The sequence below is a fragment of the Pygocentrus nattereri genome, chromosome 8, assembly GCF_015220715.1.
Source record: "Pygocentrus nattereri isolate fPygNat1 chromosome 8, fPygNat1.pri, whole genome shotgun sequence".
NCBI lineage: Eukaryota > Metazoa > Chordata > Actinopteri > Characiformes > Serrasalmidae > Pygocentrus > Pygocentrus nattereri.
The window spans coordinates 12476656-12502788 of NC_051218.1; the positions used below are offsets into that span (position 1 = coordinate 12476656).

Sequence of the window (26133 nt, forward strand, 5' to 3'; positions counted from 1 at the left end):
ATGCTCAATATATCGTTTCAGCATCATCACTGAAATGCACAACAGTTACATTGCAGGACATGCGATGTCAAGTAAGGCCAACAACTTACTGTTGGGTATGTACGGGGTTACTGTTCTTAGTGCATTGCACTGAGGATACTGTAGTGAGTTTACAAAAGAAGCCCAAAATACAACAATATATTGCCTTGTAGCAAACTGGAAATTGGGGAGAAAAAAAATTCAAAATAAGTAAATGAAAAATAATACGTATTGGCATCGGCCTACGGTTCCCATATCGATACATCCTTAGTGGCAGTCCAGCGTTACCTAAATGTTCTGCTCTGGACAAACACAACAACAAATACTGCTTTTAAATTTCAGTCAAATCTGAACATCATCAATTATTTTTTTAAAAAAATACATGATCTACTAATACTGATATCACACATCTCTACTTTTACTAAAAGGAACATCTTAACACAGGGATGTTTCTGCCTTAGGCGTTGCTTTTGTACAAACGTACAGTTTGTACTGCAGAGGGTCTGAAACCAGCTATCACAGCTTTCCTCTTCACAACAACCATCCCCAACCCCCTTCTCTCCTTCTCTCTCTTCATTCCATCATATTCACCGAAAACAAGCTTTCACAACTCCAGCTGCCAGCTCTGCACCCTCATTGCCACAAATACTCTTACACTACACACACACACTGCTACTTCCCTTTTGTAATTGGGCATCATTTTAAACTTTTAACAAATCCTTGTGAAGAGATTTTGATACAGCACAAGCAGTTAAAGTGTGAATAAGTCTTGTCAGGCGGCGTGTTGTTGTCTGTGTCAGGGTTTTCCGGTGCATGTCGGAGTCTGAAGCAGCTCAGAGAAAAGCATCTGGGAGAACGTATTCAAGCAGCTGAGACACTGGGAGTATGTGAGAGGTTTGTAATGTGTCACTCAGTTCAATAGCAGATGCACCGCAAACAAGCATCGCTCACAAAAGCAGAGAAGTGAGTGACAGGCTCTGTGACTTCGTATGAAATGGAGAAAATTTGTCAACTATTCTGACAAGGATTTGGAAAATATCACACAACTCGCTTACATCAATGACTGTTTGTGCTATTATGACTAACATCAGGGCTGATGACAAATGTAGCCATTTTTAGACCTGCACGTGCTCATACACACACACGCACACACACACACACACACACACACACACACACACACACACACACACACACACACACACACACACACATATATCCTTCAGGCTCTGTTACTCTTGGAATTTTTATTATTAAGAATATTTCAGTCACTGCCTGTTTTCTCTCACTTTCTCTTTCTATTTCTCTCTAACCATTCTCTCTCTTTCAGTCTAGCTTACTTTCTGTCACTCCACATCTCTCTGTGTTCTCTCATCTCTGCCTAATTCTATTTCTGTCCCTCACCCTGTTCTCTCTTACTCTTGCTCTCTCATTTTATCTATTATTCTTTTTTCTCTCATTCTTTCTCATTCTCTAACTCTGTCATTCTTTCTCCCTGTCTCCTGTCTGTTTTCTTTCTACCTGTTCTCTTTCTCTCTCTCTCACTGTACCTCTCTCGCTACCTCGTGTTTCTGTCTCTCTCTCTCTCTCTCTCTCTCTCTTTCTCTCTCAGACAAAGCCTATTTTGAGTCTCATCATACTGCAAGGTCAGGGTTGCATCTGCAGAGATCCCTCTCTCACTCACTCACACACACACACACATAAATACACTGCATTCTCACTATACCACATACACACCCATGGTGGGAATAGAGTTTTGTCCACACACATCAAGCCCCTGAACATCTCCTCCTGCTGCTGCTCTGCTCAGTAATTTTGCCCAAGTTAATGAGCTGGATAGGCTTTTCCAGCCCCCTTAACGAGCTGAGCCTAATAATTAACTATAAATTAAACGAGAGGAAAAATCAACAAAAATAGTTTGCTCCTTTCCAAACGATGACTAAAATAGAAACTTTTAGAGGAAGAAGCACTGTCTCTTTGTTAAAAGACAAACAAGTTATTCATAGCTTCCCTTGATCATGAAACATCATAGTCTGAGTGCTTGATCCATAGATGACAGATGGCGAGTGCATAAAAAAGCTCAAAAGCTCTTTAAAACCTGCGGTATCAATCAAGGCATAATGGGAACACCTTTCTCTTGCAATGTATGTGTGCACATTTGCATATGTATGTATGAAAGTGAACGTGTCTTGCTGTGGACCTGCACCACATTGCAGTTGTGCGTGAGAGCTTTCACTCAAATCAGCGTTTTCTAATGGTTTTATCACTCATGCTAAAGAGAGGGGTGGGGGATGGGAGAAAGAGAGAGAAAGTCATACACTGTCCCCACATGCGCGCGCACACACACACGCACGCACGCACTTAACAGAAACATTTGGAGATGAATAAACATGCAAAATAAGCAGATTCTGTCCTTGCGCTGCTGAGAAATCCAGCCTGATCAGGAGCTAATGCATGGCTTGGCACTCCCTCCACGCAGCATGTAAAGCCCAGGTTAGTTCAATAACACTCAACAGTAGCTGAATCCATCACAGTGCAGTACATTGAAGCTCATCCCCTCAACCCAGCCAGTCACTTAAGACAGATGGACAGACAGACAGAAAACACACATCCATACATAATGCCGTACACTGTTAGAAATGAAGGTAATACGCAGGTACATTTTTCGTTTATCAGGGTACAAACAATGCAAAGGTGCTGTTAAAGGTACAACAGTACAATTGTGTACCTTAAATATGTTTTTCCCAGGTGAAAAGTACATATTTGTACCTTTTCATAACCTGATGTTTTAAAATCTAACAATAAAATAAAATATTATTTTATTGGATTATGGTACAATTATGTTCCCTGACTAAAAGTACTGAGATGTACCCTTGAGGGTACCACAACAGTGACAAGAGGGGTACTGCTCCAGAGACAGTTTAGTACCTTTTTTCCTGAGAGTGTAGGGGAGTGTAGAGGAGAGTCTGTATTATATTGTATATATTGTACCATATTGGTAATTTTCTCTATAATGCAAATGTAATTCTGTAGATGTAATTCTAGTTTCCACATTTTTTTATTGTTTATACATTGCCATTGGTAGACATTGAAACAGGAAAAATAACCAACCCATAATGTCCAAATCAGTCCAAGTCAGTAACACCTTGAATGAACATTTACCATCACCCACTTACATTTTTTTTAATTACATATAATTTTACTGCTTCGATTCTCATTCTAATTGCAATTGTATACTCAGTACTCAGTAGTCTTATGTAACCAAAAGACAAGGCTTAATATTGCTGTTGTCGGAATTAAACCTTTTATCTCTAAAATGGTCATTTTACTTTACCTTTCCAAGTAATTTTTGGCCATTGCTGTTAGTCCATTCTTCCTGAAATGTACAGACAATGTAAATGGAAACAGGAATTTTCAAATGATGTCAAAAACTGAAAAACGTCAAAAATGCAGATATAAGATTTTCTTCCGACAACAGTGATATGATAAATTAAGTAATAAACTCACATTATAGCCATTTGGTTTGATTAATTTGCATTTTCTTTCCAGGTTTGTGAACACTCTCAGAGAACATTCCACAGAAAACTTCAAACACAGACATTAATAGATTAAAGAACCACCCGATCCACAAGGAACAAGCAGGATTGACTGACCCCTCCATCATTGAAATTTAGGGAATCCTAAATGCCTTTCAAGGAGAAACTATATGTTGCAACAGAAATTTGAAATGAATCCCAGTAGCCCCTCAGGGAATGCCAGCATGGCCACACACTCGAAGGTTGAGCAAGATGCACTTTTCACGATCGCACAAACTTTCAACTCAGCTACGGAGCCAACAACTGGACCAGTAAAGCCAAAACTCTGCTATGAGAAACAGCAAAATAAAAAGATACATGCAGGTTACAAGAGAAGACTCTTACAGTTTTCTAGAAACAAGGATTAAAATACGCTTCAGTCTTCAACACAGCTTAAAGTCAGTGCTCCATTAGCACCCTTCTTCTTCTCTCTATTTTTCTCTCCTCTCTCTCTTTCTCACACACACACACACACACACACACACACACACACACACACACACACACACACACACACACACACACACACACACTCTAACACTGTCAGCGGAGTGACTGCACTCCTCTGCGCTTAGACTTCAACGGAGTGACGCATACTTCCACATCTCCCACACGCCGATAAACGAGTGTTTGTCCCCCTCCTCTTCCCTCCCGGCTGATCCTTCTTCCCTCTTTCCTTCTTCTTCTCTTTCTTTCCCCTCCTGCTGTCTCTGCTGCTGCGGTCTGTCATGCTGAGGTGGGATTAAGGAGTGTTAGGCGTGTGGCTGAGAAGATGGTGTGTGTGTGTTTGTGTGTGTGTGTGTGTGAGTCTATGTGTGTACGAGAGAGAGAGGAAGAATAAAGATGCGGAATACTCCAACACTATCTCTCTGCAGGAGAGACCAACCCCTCATCAACCTCAGCAGGGATACACCTACTGAGAGAGAGAGAGAGAGAGAGAGAGAGGAGGGAGGGAGATTGTAGAGAGAGAAAGAATGAGGCAGAAATGAGACTGTGGAAAGCTTGTCACAGAATTAGTAAGAGAAGGAGTCATGGAGGAGAAGCAGTAGGAGCAATATTAAAGCATTACAGAAGTGCAGAGAGAAATAAAAGACAGAAAAATGGGAAGAGAGAGAAAGAAAGAAAGAGAGAGAGAGAGAGAGAGAGAGAGAGAGAGAGAGAGAGAGAGAGAGAGAGAGAGAGAAATATAGCAGGACAGAGGAATAGCTACAGTGAATGTAAACCTGGACAAAAAACCTGTGGGTCACTTAATGTTATTTCTATATGCTACACCAAAGGGATTTGATCATGCAACCTTGTGGTAATTTGTTCCAAGCTTTGCACGGTTAAAGAGCTTTTCAGTTTTAGTCTGCAGACATATTTAAAAAAAAAGTCCCACAATTCAGTAACAACAACCACACATTATTCTAGTATATCATCACTATCACAACAAAACCTCATATCTAACGTCACAGAAGAACAACTTCTATTGTACACATAGCAAGATTTCATATAGCCATTTTTTTTGCTGGTCCATTCGTCAATGAACATTCAACCAATGCAAAGGGCAACTGCTGTTTTCAAAGGGTGTAAAAAAATGAAACGCGTACAGCAATGATTTTATCGCTGTCTCCATTTTTGTCGATTTTAATTTTTCTACTTTATTTCAACACACCATCTGGCCTTTACATTGTCTGAAATTTTCACAATGAATTTTTCACTCTAAAATCACTTGGAATAAAATCTCTTTACTTTAACTTACATTGAAAGGTGACAATGCTTTTGCCTTCACCTGTGAAGTCACTGTTTTGGAGATACTCGTTTTTCAGACAGTGATATGCTCCTGCCGCCTAACTGTTTTTCATGGCCTCTATAGAGGTGTGGCAGTGATTATAAAGTCAGTGAGAGCCTAGGAAGACAGCAGCCAAGATTTTCTTGTCTTTCTCACATATGTGCATACACAAGCACACTTGCCCACCAACCCAAGAACACTGAGACCTGAAACATACTCACGTACACAAACACAAATGACAATGCCAGGCCTACACACTGCTAACACACAGTCCAGGTGTGCAAACGTAATGTGTGATCTTACGTTACAATGGCAGTTAAAACATTCAGTACTCAAGGGTGCAACAGAGGACAAATCTGAACATGTGTGATCGGGATCTACTGTTATTCCAAAAGCCATAACAGCTAAATACATCGACAGTAGAGGAGTGTGTGCTGCTTTACTTGTTCTATGGGTACGAAGTTATGTGAGAGACTGCTGGTTTGCCATGACAGTTGACTGGTTGACAAGCATGCTGGCAGTACAGACAGCTTGCCCCAGCTTGGCTGTGGTGATAGCGCCCCTTGCTGGAATGCTTGTGTCTGCAGTGCGTTACATATTGTCCTGACATAGTTTACAACGCAACAACATGGAAAGTCATCTTTGCTCAAAGCGCTTGTGTTTATGTACTTGTGTGAAGCATGTTTATGGCCTAAAGGTGTAACGACTTTAACACAGCAACAAAAAATCGAAAATAAAAAAGATTTAAAAACAGTGTACTGAAACTTGAATTTCTATTACTGACATGCCCCTCAGTCTATTATGAGCATCTGTCATTTACCGTTGATAATGGAAACAAGACATATGTGTGCATCCTATCAGAGTAAAGTGGACAGGTGAGAGGGAAGGGCTCATGCTATGCTTACACCCATGCTCAAACGACTGTAATGCAATAGATTACAGATTACTAGTTACCCTGTCAAAGATGTAATAAGTAATGAAACTACTTTAATTACTTTGTCAAAGTAATGAAACTTTTCTTACTTTGGTGCATACTGCCAAATGAATGGAGCCTGTCTAGACGGTGAAAAGATGCACTTTATTTCATTCCTTATGTGATTTTCCCAATGTAAGTGCCTTTAGACTTGCACGCCCTTTTGGGTTTGGGCAGAATATTGAACTGTGCTAGTGGGTTGTGTGTGTAGGGAGGTTGGGGTTGGGGTGTGGGCCTGCCACCATTGCTGAAAAAAATCCTAGAGGGCACACTGGATTGGGCTTCTTTTTCTAAGTTGCTATTATTGCTGGGATAAAACGATAATGATAATTATTGTGATATAGGAAAGGAAAAGGAAGGAAAAGCAAGGAAAGCTACACTCCTCTGCTGCCACCAGGAGAGGGTGCAGTTGACATGATTAGAGAGAGAGGGGGCGACAAGTAAAATGAGTAAGATTAGCACCTTACTATACAAACCTGAAGTTAGTTTCTTATTTGCCAGCTTCTTGTTCAAATTTTCGCGTTCCACCTTAAATGGTGCATCAGCCAGCTTCTTGTTTGAATTTGTAAGAGAGCATTCCATGCAACCTAGATTAATCTATATCTGAGGATTATAACAAATTTAGTGAAAATCCGTTGAGTAATAAGGAAGTTATGGCCGATTTAATCCTGGGACTCTCTCAATACAAGTGAATTTGTTCACAAGCGGATCTTGACCGCACCAACATGGCAGACGCGCAGGCGTAAAACAACAGGCAACACGGTATCAAGGAATGTATATCTATGATCCTACCCCTTTATCTCAACAAAAATTGGGACACCCTAACCCTAGACGTGAATACACAAAACAGAGAGCTAAGGGCTCAGTGGTAGGGGCAAGGGGTGAAATGGGATTGGGCCCAAGCGCGAATGACGAGATAAGTGGGGTAACTGTACTGTACTAAAGTGAGTTCACCTCTTTCCTGACATCCTAACAAGCTTTAGCAGCGTTAAATCATGTCTACACCTCAAAACTACAGCTCTGTTACAACACTCAGTCATATTTTAGTATTAGTGCATTCCCAAGCAACAAAAGTGGCTCCTGCGAGTTACAGCCCTGATTTAAACGAAAGTTAACTAACACTGTGTGGCATTAGAGAGCTTCCCAGGCTAGCTGTTTTTAGCAGCTGGCTAACTTGAAGCAGTGCTCCGTTACTCGCACAACAGTTAACAAGAGCCTAGCACTTGTCACCAGACAGCTAAAAATAATCTGTTTGAATTATGACCATTATATAAACTGTGGCCATGCTTTTCCAGCTGGTAAAAACAGCTAATCAGAAACTTTCTCCCACCATCTCATGACAGATTTGTACAATGTTCCACTGTTTGGCGAGCGTTTAAAACAGCAATTAAGCACTCAGGAGCAAAAATCAACCTTCAAACTTGAAAAAATAATGATTTGACATTTTTCGCAATATGTAGCAATTTTTTTTAGTGTGATTTTTTTTTTGTGCTGGCCATATCACCCAGCTATAGTTGTTATGAGTTGTGACTTCTGGGGCTTATTTTGTTAGATGGCTGGCACAGCAGACATTAAAAAAAATCATTTGAGAACTTTTATTTATCTGAGTAAAACCTAGTTACTGTAAACTGTAGAGCACTGTAAAATAAAATAATAATAGCACATTGATAATATAATAAAAGTAGTTTTTAATAATAAAACAAATTTAATGTCTTTCCTTCTCTTAAAGGACAAATGACAAGCTCTTCACTTCACAGCTGAGGAAGTGACTTCACACACAGACCAAAAATAAAGACAAAAAACAAAGACAAAAATAAAGATAAGAAATGAAGAGTTAGTGCAGAACTTGATAAATTATCATGAAAGCTTGTCAGAAGCATGCATGAACACAAAGCAGAGAAAAAATGATATCCGGCAGAAGAGTGTGTATATGTGTGGTTAAGTGAATAGATATATTCTCCAAGTTCTAACAAAAAGTGTTTTCATTCGAAAAAGTGCTTAACTTAACCATAATGAAATGATGGCATTCGTGTTACATTTTTGCAAGTATATGTTACCTGTAGTCATGGCTCTAAACTACACATGCAATCAGTGTACATGACAATTCACACTAACTGCTGGATAACCATTATGTGCAGAATGGTCACTGGGCCTAAAGCATGTGACCCTGACCAGAGCAGCTTCAGTGCTGTGTTGCTCACTAAAAGATGTCCGAAATTGGACCACAGAGGGGAGGGGAGACTGCAGCAGAACAAAAATGGTACAAAAAGTACTACTTGTAGTAAAGGCAGGTTAGCTGTATGTCAAGAACAGTATATGTTTCCAAAAGCTAAACACAAATCCACAGCTTTCACAACTGTGGGGCAGAGATTCATGAAGCATAGTAATAGAAGGACTGGAACTAGTTTGCAGAGGGACAAGCCCGTATCATTTAGGACACCGCATGTACGCATGCGGGTTGAGTTGGGAAGGAGTGGGCATTTTTGGCTCACTGACTGAACAAATCAATGGGGGTTGGAGGAAGCCAGTAGTGAAAGAGGCTCATTTCTGTATTTTAAACCTCACAGTTACATTAACATTAATTTACATTCTCTATTGTAGTTTATTTTCTGTAACTCTTCGGTGACACCCATCTCTTGCATAAAAAGAAGTTTATTTGCATTTAGAGATCGAAGTCAGGATCAAGCTTTCACAAACCAGCTTGGAGAGAAACGTGAGGGGCCCATCTCTCTCCTGGGACCCCACAGCCCCAAACTCGGGCTCCGTCGACGCACACAGAGCTTTTTCTTTTCAGCCAGGGCTCCATTGAAACATATGGAGCCTTCTGATAGTACTTTCAGACAGCAAACAGCTACATGAATATTAGAGCCCAATATCGTATCAACATCATATATAACATTTTATCAAGCCTGATACACTTCACTATGAACAGATTTATCATTACAAAATGACAATATTTTCATTCAGCAAAACAAGACTGTAAACACAACAACCACATTTCATCAATTTTATAACATATTAAATATCTCCTCTTCTACTTGCAAAACCAAATGTGTTGTTGATTAAAAGAAAAAGAGTCTCTCTGCTTGTTTCACTGAGCTATGAGTAAGACAGCCTGCACAAGGTTTTGCTAAACATGCCCTATAACTTAGGTGGTTTAAAGCTGTATGTTTTGTGGTCAGACCCTATGGTCAATCAGATCAAAGGAAAACTCTGGTAAAGTGTTAATAACAAAGTAACTTCTACAAATTAAAATAAGAGTGATACCACTATCACCTTCCAATACTAATACCAATACAGATACCTGATATTTAAGTATCAGAGTACTGATACGGATATTACTTTATCTAAACTAACTAGCTTATAAGTGCTCATATTTATACAATTGCATTTTTAAAATATTTTATTTGGGTTGAAGACTTGCTCTGTACACACACACACACACACACACACACACACACACACACACACACACATATATATATATATATATATATATATATATATATATATACACTGTTCAAAAAAACTAAGGGAACACTCAAATAACACATCCTAGATCTGAATGAATGAAATATTCTCATTGAATACTTTGTTCTGTACAAAATTTAATGTGCTGACAACAAAATCACACAAAAATCATCAATGGAAATCAAATTTATTAACCAATGGAGGCCTGGATTTGGAGTCACACACAAAATTAAAGTGGAAAAACACACTACAGGCTGATCCAACTTTGATGTAATGTCCTTAAAACAAGTCAAAATGAGGCTCAGTATTGTGTGTGGCCTCCACGTGCCTGTATGGCCTCCCAACAATGCCTGGGCATGCTCCTGATGAGGTGGCGGATGGTCTCCTGAGGGATCTCCTCCCAGACCTGGACTAAAGCATCCGCCAACTCCTGGACAGTCTGTGGTGCAACGTTGGTGGATGGAGCGAGACACTGCGAGACATTTCACAGAAGCTTGATTTACTTGGAGTTATATTGTGTTGTTTAAGTGTTCCCTTTATTTTTTTGAGCAGTGTATATCGCTGTTGTTGGAACAAAACATCATATCTCCCAAATGGTAACTTTACATGAGAAGGAAAAACATACATTACTTTCAGTGGAAGTCAATGGAAGAAGACTTTTTATCAAGTCATTTTTGGCCATTTATTTTGGTCCATCCTTCATGAAATTTATACAGAATATAAAGATCAACATGCATTTTCAAATTATGTCAAAAACTGAAAATCGACAAAAATGGAGATGCAAGTTTTTGTTCCGGCAACAGCGATATACAACCTCAATTCCAATGAAGTTAGGACGTTGTGTAAAACATAAATAAAAACAGAATACGATGATTTAAAAATCCGTTTCAACCTATATTCAATTGAATACACTACAAAGACAAGATATTTAATGTTCAAATGTATAAACTTTTTTTGTTTTTTACAAATATTCACTCATTTTGAATTTGATGCCTGCAACACGTTCCAAAGCAGTTGGGACAGGGGCAACAAAAGACTGGGAAAGTTGAGGAATGCTCAAAAAACACCTGTTTGGAACATTCCACAGGTGAACAGGTTAATTGCAAAGAGGTGAGTGTCATGATTGGGTATAAAGGGAGGATCCCTGAAAGGCTCAGTCGTTCATAAGCAAGGATGGGGCGAGGTTTACCACTTTGTGAACAACTGCGTGAGCAAATAGTCCAACAGTTTAAGAGCAACGTTTCTCAACGTGCAATTGCAAGGAATTTAGGGATTTCATCATCTACATTCCATAATATCATCAAAAGATTCACAGAATGTGGAGAAATCTCTGCAAGTGAGCGGCAAGGTATATATATATATATATATATATATATATATATATATATATATATATAAATGTTTATAGGGAGAGAGGAGAGTTTAATATCATGATGCTGTCTCAACATCCTCTATCAACCCAAACAAAACTTATTTTGGTTCATTTACTTATATAATTAATAGTTATTACACAACTAGTAATACCAAACATGTAGCAACAGAATTACTGTAAAATATTTTTATATAGATAAACCTGTGGTGCATATGTAGAAACATGAACCAGTTTCTCTGGCTCAAACAATAATGCTAAGAATTGTTTCACATCCAAATTTCACATATTTGCATCCCATGCACTCAGGCTTTAATCTACAAGTGTCAGAGTCTGTAGAATTTTAGTAAATATTACAGTCATTTACCCTGTCATTAGCAGTCGTTTCTAGCAGATTCTCACATCAGTTCATGGAGACCACGCCGCTGCTTGATGCACCTGACTGACGCAGGTGGGGCTAGAGGAAACAATAGCCTGGTAAGTGGGCTGCTATGCTAAAGGTTAAACCAAGGCTAATATTAGATCCTGGCGGTTCCTTCCATGTCTCTTTAACATTTGCTCCCTCTGTAACAACCTGGACTAATAATAACTCTGACAGTAAATGACTGCATAGTGGGAGATGAGTAATGACTGAAAGAAGCCTCCCTTGGCCATTCAGGTAAAGGGCTACTGTTAGCGTGTTTTCCATGTTTTGTACAATGTGTAACTACTATATCACCCACTATCACTGCCTTCCCACGAAATACTGGTGTTGCAGATTTTGCCATGAGCATTTTAACAGCCACCTTTCAATCCACACCACCAACGTCTTGCTAAGTTCCATTTACTGGCACACATGCATACATTACTTTAGCAGTGTGAGTGCATGTCAGACATTACTTTGTGGTATTGATATCCCCATTGTCGATACCAATACTGCATTTAAGTGCCAGTATTGACACAGATACCAATATGATACTGGTGCAACCCAATCCATTAATATTGATATGCTTATGAGCAAAATTAGCCTGGGTGGTATAATGATATAATTGCATGTGATCGTATAATGGACAAGACATCTGATGGAGCTGTGTAAAAGGTGATAGTTGCCGTTTTGGGGAAAGGACTGAGAGAGAATTAGACAGGACTAATTTACCGTTAAACAGCTTTTAAATGTGTTGGAAAATAGGGGTTTAAGAACTGTGCAGTCATGCCCCAAAAGTGTTTTTCTGTTAGAGAGAGAGGCGAAGACAGGCAGAGAGACAGAAGGTTGTTATGAAGCTGCCTGTTAGTTTGCTATGCTCTGTAATGCTAGATTTACCTACCGCACGGCTCTTCACCTTCTACTCATGTTTCTTTACATTAAGTTAATAATTCAGTCACTTGAATTATGAAAATATCACTCTATTGAAGGAAAATGCCTTGTTTTTTAATACATAAAGCATGTGGACGTGGCTTTGAAAATCACTTGCAGTCTGAAGTTTCTCCAGCAGGTACCAAATCGCCAGAAGTCTGCACCAGAAAGAGCTAATGAATGAATGTATCTGTTGTAACGTCTACTTTAAAGACAGATGAAGTGGTTTCCAAAAGAGGTTTGGTCGATAATATTATTTAATGTGTGCTTTTATTGAAGTTTTTATCAACTCAGTTACTGTTCAAAAATGTATGCTATAAATAAAATATAAAGCAGGTCAAATCTGCAGTGGAACACATATTTGTTTGGGGGTGGGGGGCTCCAATCAGATAATTACCATTTGTTTAACTAGAAAATATCATGTTAAATATTTTTAGAAATTGCCCAGGCTCAGTACAAAGCTCAATTTCATCAAATAATTTCATTTCATTAATACATACATAATACATTAATTAAGATAATAATTTAATGATTACTAAAAAGACAGATGTATGGACTGTATGGACCATCCTCAGTCTGTCTATCCCAGAATGAATGTTTAGATGTTCATTCTTTGGTATCATGCTGAAATTAAAAGGACACATGCGTGGTCAATCACACACACACACGCGCTTCATGTACTTGACAGAGTGACAGAGGGGAAGTGAGACTTGACATAACATCAGAAGCTTCTATCATGTTACAAGCGCACAGTGTGTTATAATTATTTAAATTAAGTCACAGTGAAGGTTTAAAGCTATGTGAAGTCTAAAGAGAACACAGTCCCATTTTATTGGCACAGGGACTAAAGCAGAGCAAAAAATACAAAGAGAAAAACCCTTTAAATGGTGCATAATCAGCAAGAAACAATCAACTCCAAGAGGCTCCACATTTAATTTCTGTTTCACAACTGCAGTAGTGGGTCACCTACAGTACATGAATCAATGCAGTGATTTTGTTCTGTGATTAAAGAATAAAAAAACTGCACAGCTTGTCCTTCATTACTGATGATGCTGGTTAGTTATGGCTAGAACAATGGGCTGATAAACTAAAGGAAATGCACCATGTGATCTGCACTTGTAGGAAAAAAGAGCAGTAACGATCAACATTATCCACGATGAAACAGACTTTCTGCATTTACTTTCACTTCAGAGACGGAATAAAATTTTAGCCTGGTGCTTACGTGGGACTGAATGCAGTCTGCACTTTTTGCAATGTCACGTATTAATATGTGGCCTTTGTTCATTGACAAGTTACTACACAATATACTATCACACTATTCATTGTACAAATCAAACAACATAACAGCAACAGGTAAAAAGTACAGTATTAGCTAGCACAGACTGATTTACTTAGTTACAGCACTGGACACAAGCTTATGCCAATGCTAACTTGATTCAGTATGCTAGTTAACTAACTATCGTTATTGCTATCAAACCACATGTGTTTGCTTTTACACCACTCTACTTCCTAAATGCCACTGTTAACTTGCCAAATTATAGAGCAATAGTAGGGCAGCTGTATAAGATTAGTTATCCTGACTGACTAAACTGACTGACTGGGTTTTTAAATGCCCCAGTTTCGCTGCTGGACTGAGAACAGTCCACCAAACAAAAATATCCAGCCAACAGCGTCCTGTGGGCAGCATCCTATGACAAATTATGAAGGTCTAGAGGATGACCAACGTCCACGTGTTTTTTTTTGTTTTTTTTGATGAAGGTATTTGGCATTCCTTGCTTTATTGTGACAAACAAACTATGAGGTTTGCATGAATTTGTAGAGGGAAAAACTACATGGACACCCATGGATGTCCCATTTGGCCAATTAATAATCACAGATAATTTCTAAACTTTCTTGCATATGTTTAGATATGTTATAGCAGCACAGTAACGACATTACTGTAACACTGACTGTCTATGAATGTGGATGCTCAATGTTCCTAAAAGCCCAGTCCACCTGTACTGTTTTGCTAAAACAGCATGAACAGGGATGGACTCTGTGAGGCTAAATACTGCATGGCGGATAAAAACTGAATTAGGCTCTGAGCTGAAAGCGGGAGAGCGAATGCTAAAAGCCACATCACTGATTGAGATGCACATACAAAATACACACATAGCTACACATCAGCGTACTCCCACACACATACACACAAGTACACACACACACACGCACACACACAGATCGGTTGTGACAGCAGTGAAGGCTCACAAGAACATGTTAACATTAAAAGCTTTCTGACCCTGAGAGACAGTGTACTCTAACATTTCAGACAGAGAGAGAGCAGCTTAACACCAGCCATTCTAAAGTACTTACTGGAAGACGTGCCCCACAATCTGCAATGAATCTAGGGTCAAATTTGAAGGAGATGGTGTCATCTAACCTAAAAGCACCTTAAAGTGACAAAATGATCTGTCACCCTAAATGACAATAACGAGCCTGACGCATTTGGTGTCCAAAGTTTGCTTCTTTAGTCTTGAAATGGAGTAACAAGGCTAATATGGCTAACACTTAGCGCTGTGCAAACTGCATGGCTTAACAGATCATTCACTTGCCTAGTGTTGTTAGGAAATGTCAAATACGCTTGCTTATGTGGTTTCTGTCCGTTTATGACATTTTGAGGATGTTTCTACCTTCAACGTGAGTGTTTGGATTTCATATAAACACAACCAGGACAAACTGCGGACTATGACTGGATCACTCAAACCACATTTTGAGGTGGTTAGAGACGGATCTTATAGTATAAATTGAATACGTTTTCTGTATCTGGATACAATTCCACTGTAAAATATAATGCATTGTTTTCCATTTAAAAAGTGAGTGAACTTAACTTAAATGGGCAAATGTTAAACACAAATTATTCTTATGTTAATATTAAAATTCTGTGAACACAAAATTACTATGTTACTTGCTTTTTTAAGTTAAAAGGTTGCACAAGAAAAAGCCAACTGGAGGATATGCAAAGCTGGAATTATCCCCAAACCAAATGCCTTCTTGTACTCTGGATCGATAAAAGCGGCCAAATCAAGCTTCTCAGCTGGTAACATAACAATGGGAAAAGTATATAGAAGTAACACAAAAAACTGAGCTTGCAAACTAAACTTAGTGCCAATATCTGCAACTTTTCCAGTTGCATCAACTTCTGTAAATAATTAGTTATACTCACTGAGATTTTGTTGTCAGCACTAAAATAAATATGTAGTTGAGCTAATATAAAAATGCTAGTCAAAACCCTGAGTTGCACCAGCTTTTAGTTTTTTACATCTGGCACACACCAGTCAGAATGACTTACAGGTGTAGTCATGCTACAAAGGTAGGTGAATGAACTCTTGCCCAAGAACTCTCATAAGCATTGCATGGAGTGTGCTCCTGAACAGAGAATGGAATGCTAGTTTTCTACATTTCAGGCAGCATCATTACCCACGATGCTGTACCAATCCTAAAGCCAACGGAATACACCTCTTTCAATGTAGGACATATATACAGAATATAAATTATACTCCAAATAGTTATTGATGTGATGTGCAGTTACTAGCACGATGCAGTATGTCCTTCTGACAAATTAAATACACTGAATCTGTCTAACATAATCCTATGAGATGACATCAAAATTTCACACAGTTAAACTCAATGACAATAAGCCACTAAAAGCTTTTTGTTCAAACTACTCAATAAAAAAAATCTTTTTTTTGCATACATTTTTGAAACATCACAGTTCTATCATACAGCTTGAGAAATCACATAGCTATAAAAGTTTTGTATCTCCCGTGCCAGTATAGAGAAATTCAGAGCTTGAAATACTGAACACAGACAGCGGATGAATTAAGTAACTATGTAAAGCTCTGTCAGTGCAGCACAGTCTGATGAGCTCTTTATGTAGTTTTCTGTTATACACGTTTCAAATGACCTTCTGTGTATGTGTGTTTCTCTCTCTGTCTTCTTCCATTTGCGTGCACTGCTGCCTTTATGTGCCTTTTCTCTGCCTGCGTGTTTTCTGCCTTTTAACCAATGACAGATGGGATAGGCTCCACCACCCCCACGACCAGGAGGATAAGCGGCTTAGACAATGTAGGTGTGTGTGCGTGTGTGTTCTTGAATGTAAGTACATGAATGTGCATACATGCCTGTGTAAGTCTGTGTATGTGTGTGTGCTTTAGTGTGTCTTTGTTTTAGTGTGTTTTTGTTTTAGTGCAAGTGTCTTTACTTGCATGTGTGCCTGTGTAGGTGTGTGTGTGTGTGCCTGTGTAGGTGTGTGTGTGTGTGTGTATATGCATTTAAATTTTTTTAAATTGCATTCAGATCACCTTTGAGACATAAACAAAGTAATTCAGAGTGAGGTTTTATACGTGATGTTGATGTATAAGTTGAAATTGTGATAAATCTAAAAATATGTTTTCTTGAGGTGTTTTTTGCATTAATATTCCCTCTTTATACTTTATCTGTCATTAATGTATTAAAATAAATTGATAAAATTACGTTTAGGCCATAACTTTCCCTACTTTTGATCTAAGGTAATGTAAAAAGATTTTATTACAAGCGTTTTTGGAGAATTTGTATTTGTATCAAGATAAATGGACAGTGACAGTATTCATAACTATTGTAAACAAAGCCTTTACAGGCATTAAATGCTTCAGACATCTGGTTCCTATCACCACCACTGTGAATATTTGATAAGTTTCAATTCAAGCCATTTTGAATGACTCTGTTTACATTGTCACCATTTAACTACACAGACATTTTGAAAAAGTGGTGGAATTTCCCTTCAAGTCTCTGTCTGTGTTGCTGAGGCTGGTTTCTCTGGTTAAAACTCTGCTGCATGGCCATCCTAATGCACAGCATTCTCTCAGCCAATCACACAAGACAATGACCAGCCTTCCATCAAGGGCTTTACTCAGCTGACTCCCACTGTCTCTCTCTCTCACACACACACACACACACACACACACACACACAGAGGGAAACTCTCAATCACACACACATACACATATAAGTGTACATTCCTTCTTTCACGCAGAGACTCTCTCTCTCTCTGTGTCTCACACACAACCCACCCTTTTCCATTTTATTCCCACACTGTAACAGAGGCATCAACAGAACTGCTTTACTGCTTTATTCTCACCTTCAGTATCTGATTAAAGTGACATACAACAGGAACCAACTGAAAGCTGCAACACTGCTGTCTTTTATGACACTATAACAGCTGACTCCACAGGGAACAGTCTGTAATATATAATAAATAAATAAATAAATCACTTATTTAAGAAATTAACTTTATATTTTCTATTTCTATGAGATATATAGAAATAGTATGTGTGTGTATATATAATATATATATATATATAACAATGTAAATTCACACAAAAAATGTTTTTACATTGTGCCCTATAACTGTATGTATGGCTTTATTTACAACACTGCGTTTATTTCTGTAAACGTAAGGTGTAGGAGGGAGAGAGAGTGTGAGAGACTGATAGAGAGAACATGAGAAACACCTCATTCCCTTTGCAATAAGAACAGCGCACAGCTGTCACCATGGAAACCACTACTGAGAGAGAGAGAGAAAGAGAGAGAGAGAGAGAGAGAGAGAGAGAGAGAGAGAGAGAGTGTGTGTGTGTGTGAGAGAGAGAGAGAGAGAGAGAGAGAGAGAGAGAGAGAGAGAGAGAGACAGATCACCATTTGCGGTCATACATGCTTGACTGATGCAAAAGAGCAAAAGATAACATGAGATAGCAAAGACACTGAGCCTGTCCCAGAGGGTTTGATATCACACACACACACAGTGTACACAGCAGCAATCTTATTAGCTGAGAGTTATCTTTCGATTTGTGTGTGTGTGATAAGCATTGGCATTAACATGTGATAGACAGCTCACCCACAAGAGGCTTGCTGAGAAACAAATCCCACACACATGCATAGAGGAGTAGGGCTGCAACAAACGACTAATCTGATAGTCGAATAGTCAATCAATTGGTGAAATGAATAACTGATTATTCGGATTATGAATTATTACTAAATAACTGTTATGTAGCTATTAGCTTTTAAATTTAGCTTGAGGTTGTTTTATGCATTTGCTAACTAATGAAGACAATAAAGATGAATAACATTCAGGAATTCACTGCTTTAATTAACTTTCCTGCTAATACAAAAGACAAAAAAGTAAAACTCCAATGTATTTTTTCTGTAAATAAAATGTATACCCAAGGATGTGTAAAGTAGGAGCAATAGGTTTTCCTTTAGCAAAAGTTTTCCTTTAATCAAGTAACTTAAAAATTATATCTACATTTAAATGTTAAAAGTTTAACCGTGCAGTCTGTGGTCTGTCTACATTTGCTGCAACTAAATTTTACAGTCACAGGTCTTTACTGAAACGGAGGAAAGTCATCACCTCTCCGTGCTCCTGTGAGAGGCCGGATCTCCTCTGAGAGCAGATACTGCCCGCTGCACAGAAGACCGCTCTGACGGAGCGGAGGGGAAAGTGGCGAATGTTTGTGGAAAAAACTCTCTATGAACAGTTAAATTTGAACGATTTTGTGAAATGTTTCTTTTCAACGGTAAACCTTAGTCCAGCTACCCTGTGTGTTCGCGGAGAACTCTTTGCGAGTGGAGCCAAACGTTCACGGACAACAGAAAACTGTTTGGGTCTCCTGTGTTCGCCGAAGCCGAAGCGGTGCGCGGGCCTCGACGCTAAGACGAAGATGCGGTGTTTAAACATGTAACTAAACGTTATCTGGAAAGTGAACAAGGTCGCTGTGAATAACAGTTACTTGCGTCTATGTTCCAACTCAGTTAACGATACCAGAGAACAGCATTAGAGCATTAGCTAACTGGGCTAGCGCTAACAACTACCGCCGCGTCTCAAACCACACACTTCTGCACTTCACACACTACACTAATGAGTGCACTTCTAATGGTATATGCGCGGTTTAGTGATCTAGTATGCGGTTTGGGACGGCGAACTTTCTTGCCGAGATGAATCTTCTTCACTCAGTGAGCCGACAAGCTTCCTCTTCAGATGCTCCAACATGGAGAATGTGCTCCCGTGCCAGCTAAGCTCTGCTTTACAAATAGCACAACTACAGCCTTTTTTCTGAGGTTAACTCCTACACTTTTGAGGACTTTGTTCTTGAGGCTGCCATCGCGCTGTTGTTAACTCTTCAGTGAGCGTTAATGTTAAAACGTTGAGCGCAAGAAAGACGTGTGATGACGTCACCAACTAATTTGGTCATCGATTTTAGGCGAATAATCGTTGCACCCCTATAGAGGAGTGTTCATCAATACTGGGACTGGACTTGAAATTTTGGCCCCCCAAAAAATGTATGCTAAAAACAGTCAAAAGCAGCACTTTCAGTTTTTTGGCTGAAAGAGAAAAAAAAGAACAATTTTGGCCAAAAAGCAGATTATCAAATAAACTGTACATAAAACTCACTGTAAAAATACAGTAAATTTCTGCCTACCAGTTACATTACTTTTTCAGCAATTTATTGAACCGTATTAATGGAAAGTAACAGTAAAATAGTAACTGTATACTTTGATTACGAGGACAGTTGCCTGGACCACAAGGTTACTGTGATGTATTCTGCTGTACAATTACAGCAATAAGCTGTAATTAAAATACAGTAATCTCTTGTTTTTACATAACAACTGTAAACGTAATTAGATTTACATATAAACAGTGAGGGCCATGTTACGCCAAAGACACCTGTGTTGGATGACATGCTGCATTGGACAAATATTCCAATATGCAGAAAGAGTTATCCCTGTGATATTCTGCATCATAAAATGAAACACAGTCTCTTCAGAAGAACATAGCCATTGATGTAACCTGGTCACATTTCTATCATATATGTAACGTTTTAGCAGTGGTGTAGTCCTAAGGATAAAATTGGCCATATTCTGCTATCCCATGGTCGTATCCACAGAACCAGATGAAAACAAGCCTGTCAAAACTGTTTAACCATGGAACTGACCAATCACATTGCGCTCTGTGAAACTCGCATGTAAAACTTTTCTTCTCTCTGACCTCTGAGGTGTCTTGGAATAAAAAATGCATCTTTATAAGTCAGTATACAGAAACAGCTTGGTACAAAAGTCAGTGTATAGTATGCATATGCATGTACGCTCAACTAAATCACTGGTGTTCAGTAAAGATTAGGCCTGTCGCGATAATTACATTATCGACTTATCGTACGATAATTTTTTTAACCGCGATCATTTTTGCCAACTAATTTGGTCATCGATTTTAGGCGAATAATCGTTGCACCCCTATAGAGGAGTGTTCATCAATACTGGGACTGCACTGGCCCCCCAAAAAATGTATGTGGCCATTGGGTTTCCGCGCAAATTTGTTTACATGAGAATAAACCGCAACTACGTTAGATTTCAGAAAGTCACGCAGTGCTGCTCTCTCGCACCCCCCCCCCCCAATATGCGTCAATAACAGTGCCTACACACACACAGGTGGAGATGTGTTAGCTCGCGAACGTATTCGAGGCTAATAGGACTTTCTTAAAACTAAACAGCTCCAGCAAGAACGTTTAGAGTCGTCCAGTCCAGATGGACTTTCTTTTAAAGCCACATTCCACAGCTCCGGTGTGGGAGTATTTTGGCTTTAAGTCAAATGAGCGTGGAGAACCCATGAATGTGAACGAGCCGGTATGTCGACTTTGTTTCAAAACGGTGTCAACGAAAGCTGGAAATACAACTAACCTGAGGTCACATTTAAAGCACAACCATCCAGCCCAGTTTTCCGAGCTGAAAGCAAAAACTTCAGCTGGAGAGGGGTCTTCGCGAGCTGGAGAGGGGTCTTCCCGTCAGGTGGCTATTACGGATGCCTTTGCTCGGCAGTGTAAATACAAACGCGATAGCGCAAAATGGCGCACACTCACAGATAGTGTAACTCGCGATATAGCCAAAGAGATGCTGCCGTTAAATACAGTCGAAAAGCAAACATTTATAAACTTTTTGTGAATTTGTGATTCGTATCACTGTGATTTATAGCATATACATATATGATCAGATAAGAGAGACTCCAAGTACCTTTGTGTTATGTTCAGAGTTTAAAAAAGTTGAATTAATGTAAATGTTACTTTAATATTTATGTTGTTACTTAATGTTGCAATGCCATTCTTTTGCACTTTTTGTTAAAGAGTTTATTTTGTTATAAAGGTCTGTTTAATATTTTGTGCAATTTTCTCAGAATCCACAGAGCCCAAGTGTGGTTGTATTTTATTTGTTTTATTTATTTGGGATATTAAAATATTTTCATATTGGAAGCCAAATGTCTGTTATTAATAATAAAAAAGTTCATTTCACGTTAAAATGGTGTAATTGTATTATTATGCTACTATATTATTATTGTGGCACATTGTCTTAAAGCTCCTTTGGGGAGCCCAGAAGCAAGAAAAAATTCTATAATGGCACTTTAAAATGACAATATTATCGTTTATCGCAATAATTTCTGGGACAATATATCGTTCTGAAAATTCTGTTATCGTGACAGGCCTAGTAAAGATGTCCGTTAGTGGTGGGCTATCCATCCACCAAACATACCAGTGGGATGATTTACTTAATCACGACTCACTGATTCATGATTTGCTGCTCCTCACTGTAAATTATTCAAACTGTAACCAGCATCTCTATCACTTTATTCACTAAAGAGGACAGCATTCAAAGCAAATTACTGAAAAAACATTTCAAAATAACCTAGAAAATAGAACAGTTCCCAGTGTGGCATCACTTAATCACAGTAATTTCCAACCCCGGTTCCAGGTACACACTAACTCAGTGGAGAGCAGTGGCTATTAGAGCTAGGCCTTTGGTTTGTGTCAAAATGAGGTCAAAAACAAGGGGAAAAAACACTTCAACAATAATGCTAATTTCTGTTAGGAATTCTAGCAGTATGTTACCTCTAAGCTAACAGCAGTTCACATTAACATTTTTTGGCCGTTTTGAAGCTTGTAAAAGACATTACATTTTTTATCTGAAACTTGTAACAGACATACTCACATATATATTACCTTGAAGCAGTTTTGCCCTGGCGCAGTACTGCCTCCACTCTTTTCCATTTCATTGACTGAAACACATTAGTCAGACTACCACTCTCCACAGTCAGTGATGTATCTAGGACTTTCAGAAGGCCCAGAATGATGTTTTTTTTCGCTAAATTCATCCCACTCATTGTAAATCAAAACGTGACTGGTTGATTCTACTGTCACTTCTCGATTATGTTAGTGGTTAATCTGACCCATCACTCCTGAAGTCCTAAACAATGTTTCTGTGTCTGTATATAGAGGCTTAAAAAATAGAAATAGCCCAACTCATATCACTCCCATATGCATGAACATGCTGGTAAATATCCCAACATATCCTGTGGGAAAGTGGAAAAGCAGTTTCCAAGAATTTTCTATGGAAAATATGAAGACACAAGGCTGTTTGTAGGCCTAGATGAAGTACTCTTGCAACCTCTGGAGCCAAAATCAAGCCTAATCTAACATGACTGTTTTGTTTTTTTTGTACTTTTTAAAAATGTTGATTTATAGCGTGTCTAGTATTGACTTTTGACCCAATATGATTAATCAAACTGATAATTTGGCTTAAATTAAATAAAGTTACTTTAATTGCTGCAACAAGCTGCAGAAAGAACAGACTCTAAGCACATAGCCATGCAATCACATTTTTTAACAGTTTTAATAGAAGGTGGATAGTTTAAAAAGCAGTGGAAGCTTTCTTTTTCTACTTTAAGATCATGCCATACTGCAGATGTTTAGTCCACTTTGTTAACCTCTGAAAACATGTCTCAATGCTACAACTTGTAGATAACATTTGCTTATGGTTCCTCTAGAACAGTGGCTTGAACAGAAACACAAAAGAAATAAAGTACTGGAAGAGGATCGAGCTTAACCTCTTAAAATCCCAGGCTTATTACATACTAAGGATTATTATTCAGTATCTACAGGGACTTCAGTGCAAATTGTCTGAGCTATTCTTAAGTTACAGAAGTGTGTAATAAACCTTTGGGCCCGCTGCTGGCCATGATAAGTGAGACATTTAAATATGTATGGATCGACTCTGATTCTGAACCACTGGATCAGACTGGGAAATCTCTGACCTGTAATTTTGCATTGTGTATTTGATGCTGAACTCTACACTCCCATGCTAATGACAAGCTAGTGCAAACAGAACGTTTTTGGAGTGGTGACAATTTGCAAACTGAGTAAACACTTGCATCTTTTTGTACTACATTTAATATATTATTATTAACAATCTCCTATTCAATGAATTCATAGGCCAGTCCTCTGAGCTTCCTAGCTGATAAACACTTTTTATCCTATGTGCCCTGCAAGCTGGGTGGGAGTGAAAACGTAGACTGCTCTGGAGATCCTGGGAGGACTTGTTCGTGCATTCCAGGTAAAATAGTCATAAACATTACCAACATTCCTGTAATAACAATATAAAAGGAGTATAGCAAGCCTAAAACTGTCCAGATATGGGACTGACACTACTGCTGTTACTATGTTTTTTACTGACAGTGGTATGAATGACTGACAGTGGGCAATTGGAGGAGCTGCTTAAGCAGACAGCATGTCAGCCATGGTTTACACATGCACCCCCATGGGAGCTTTGGCACGCAGAAGTAAATAGATTCCCCAGAGAGTGACGTGCTGGTGGCTAATTGAAAAGCAAAACGTGCTGATGCAGCAAGTCACTCTGAGCCAGACTGTTACAACTACAGCACAGCCTATTCTCCTTACATTCAGAGCCAATCAAAGCACTTGGACAAAGACTAAGAATGTGGTAACATTAAGAAATTCATGGAACATACATGCACATGTATGATATATGCATAACTGTCGCACACTCATACATGGGAGGCTGATATACATCATTGTTTAAGACAGTGGGGTAACTGTGATTTTGTATGATGTCCTGCCTACCTGTGCTAATGCCTATTAGCCTACTACTCATCAGTCAAGTGTGCTAAGCTATAACATGTTGACCTGCTACTTCCGGCACTGCACTGTTATCAATTCATTTCAATTAGAAGTTCCTGACACCTCTGTGAGGAAAAAGCAGCTACAGGGAAAGAGAAAGAGAGAGAGAGAGAGACTGAGAGAAGGGGAGAGAGACTAAGTGATGAATAGTTGATGAAGCGCTTGCAGGCAGAGAAGAAGTGAAGAGCTATTCTCTCTTTCTCCTTCATTCCCCCTCCCTCCGTCTGTCTACTGCTCCCACCTTCTCTTGAGCTGTGTGAAAGCTGAACATCCCCCTATTCCTTCTCCTGTCTTCTTATACCTCCCTTCCCCCACTCTCTCTTTTTCTCTCTCCCTCTCACCTCACATCTTTCCACTCTCATTTTTCTCAATAGCACTTCGCACACCCCTCTCTCTCTCTCTCTCTCTCTCTCTCGGTTTTCCTCACCTAGATATACGCTAGCTGATTCACAGAAGTGTAGCAGTTGTTTACTAAAAGGTACAATCCAAACAGGCCGTCTGTTTTTTTTGCAAGCCTTATATTTGTCTTTGTTCCGTATGATATGATGTGGTTTATATCATAGATTCAACTGTTTGTTTGCTATAGAAATGAAAGTGAGAGAGTATGTGTGCTTGAAAGACGGATAGAAATGGAAGACACACACACAGAAATGTTCTACCTCAAAAGATAGAAAGAAAAATGTCATGGGTCAAGTGACGAGGTCTAGGAACACGCAATGATATCATTGTCTTGCTGGTAACGGCAGATATTTGCTGAAAAAAATTCTGGACATCAAACAGTGTTAGACTTGATCGATATTTCAAACTAATATCCATCCATCCATCCATTTTCTAAGCCGCTTCTCCGTCAGGGTCGTGGGGGGGTGCTGGAGCCTATCCCAGCAGTCTTCGGGCAAAAGGCAGGATACACCCTGGACAGGTTGCCAGTCCATCACAGGGCAGACACAGACAGTCACTCACACCTAGGGGCAATTTAGCACGTCCAATTGGCCTGACTGCATGTCTTTTGGACTGTGGGAGGAAACCGGAGAACACCCACGCAGACATGGGGAGAACATGCAAACTCCACACAGAGAGGACCCTGGCCGCCCGGCCGGGGAATTGAACGCAGGCCATCCTCGCTGTGAGGCGACAGCGCTACCCACCACGCCACCGTGCCGCCCATTTCAAACTAATATTTAACGTTGTATTTTTTGTTCTCCAGAAGAGCCAATACGCTAACATGCCTGCATCACTGCCACCTTACAGAAATAAATGTTATTTTTCTATTTAATGCTAATGTATTTTAAAAAGGATGTGCAAGGGTACACAAGTACTCAGTTAAGTACCCAAGATGCCAGTATTCAAATACTCAAATCACTAATTTGAGTATATACAAATATTTGTTATGTTTCAGATAAAAAAAAGCAGAATAACAATTCAGTAAGACGACTTTGTTTCAACAGGACTGTGAAGTAAATGCGGTTGTTTTACTCGTATTTGCGAGTGTATATATTATATTACACTTTGCTACTATGAAATATGACCGCCTGAACATAAGTTTGATGCCATGTTGTTAAGGATGTGACTGAGAAGGCAGAGACTAGGTGGCTGGCTC

At 39.1% G+C, this 26133-nt stretch overlaps 1 protein-coding gene across 2 annotated transcripts in view; it reads right to left on the minus strand.

The window, feature by feature from the left end:
- The window catches only part of nrg2b (neuregulin 2b), a 69530-nt gene that overhangs the window by 36543 nt on the left and 6854 nt on the right, over nucleotides 1-26133 (minus strand). The gene's annotated exons all lie outside the window — the stretch shown is intronic.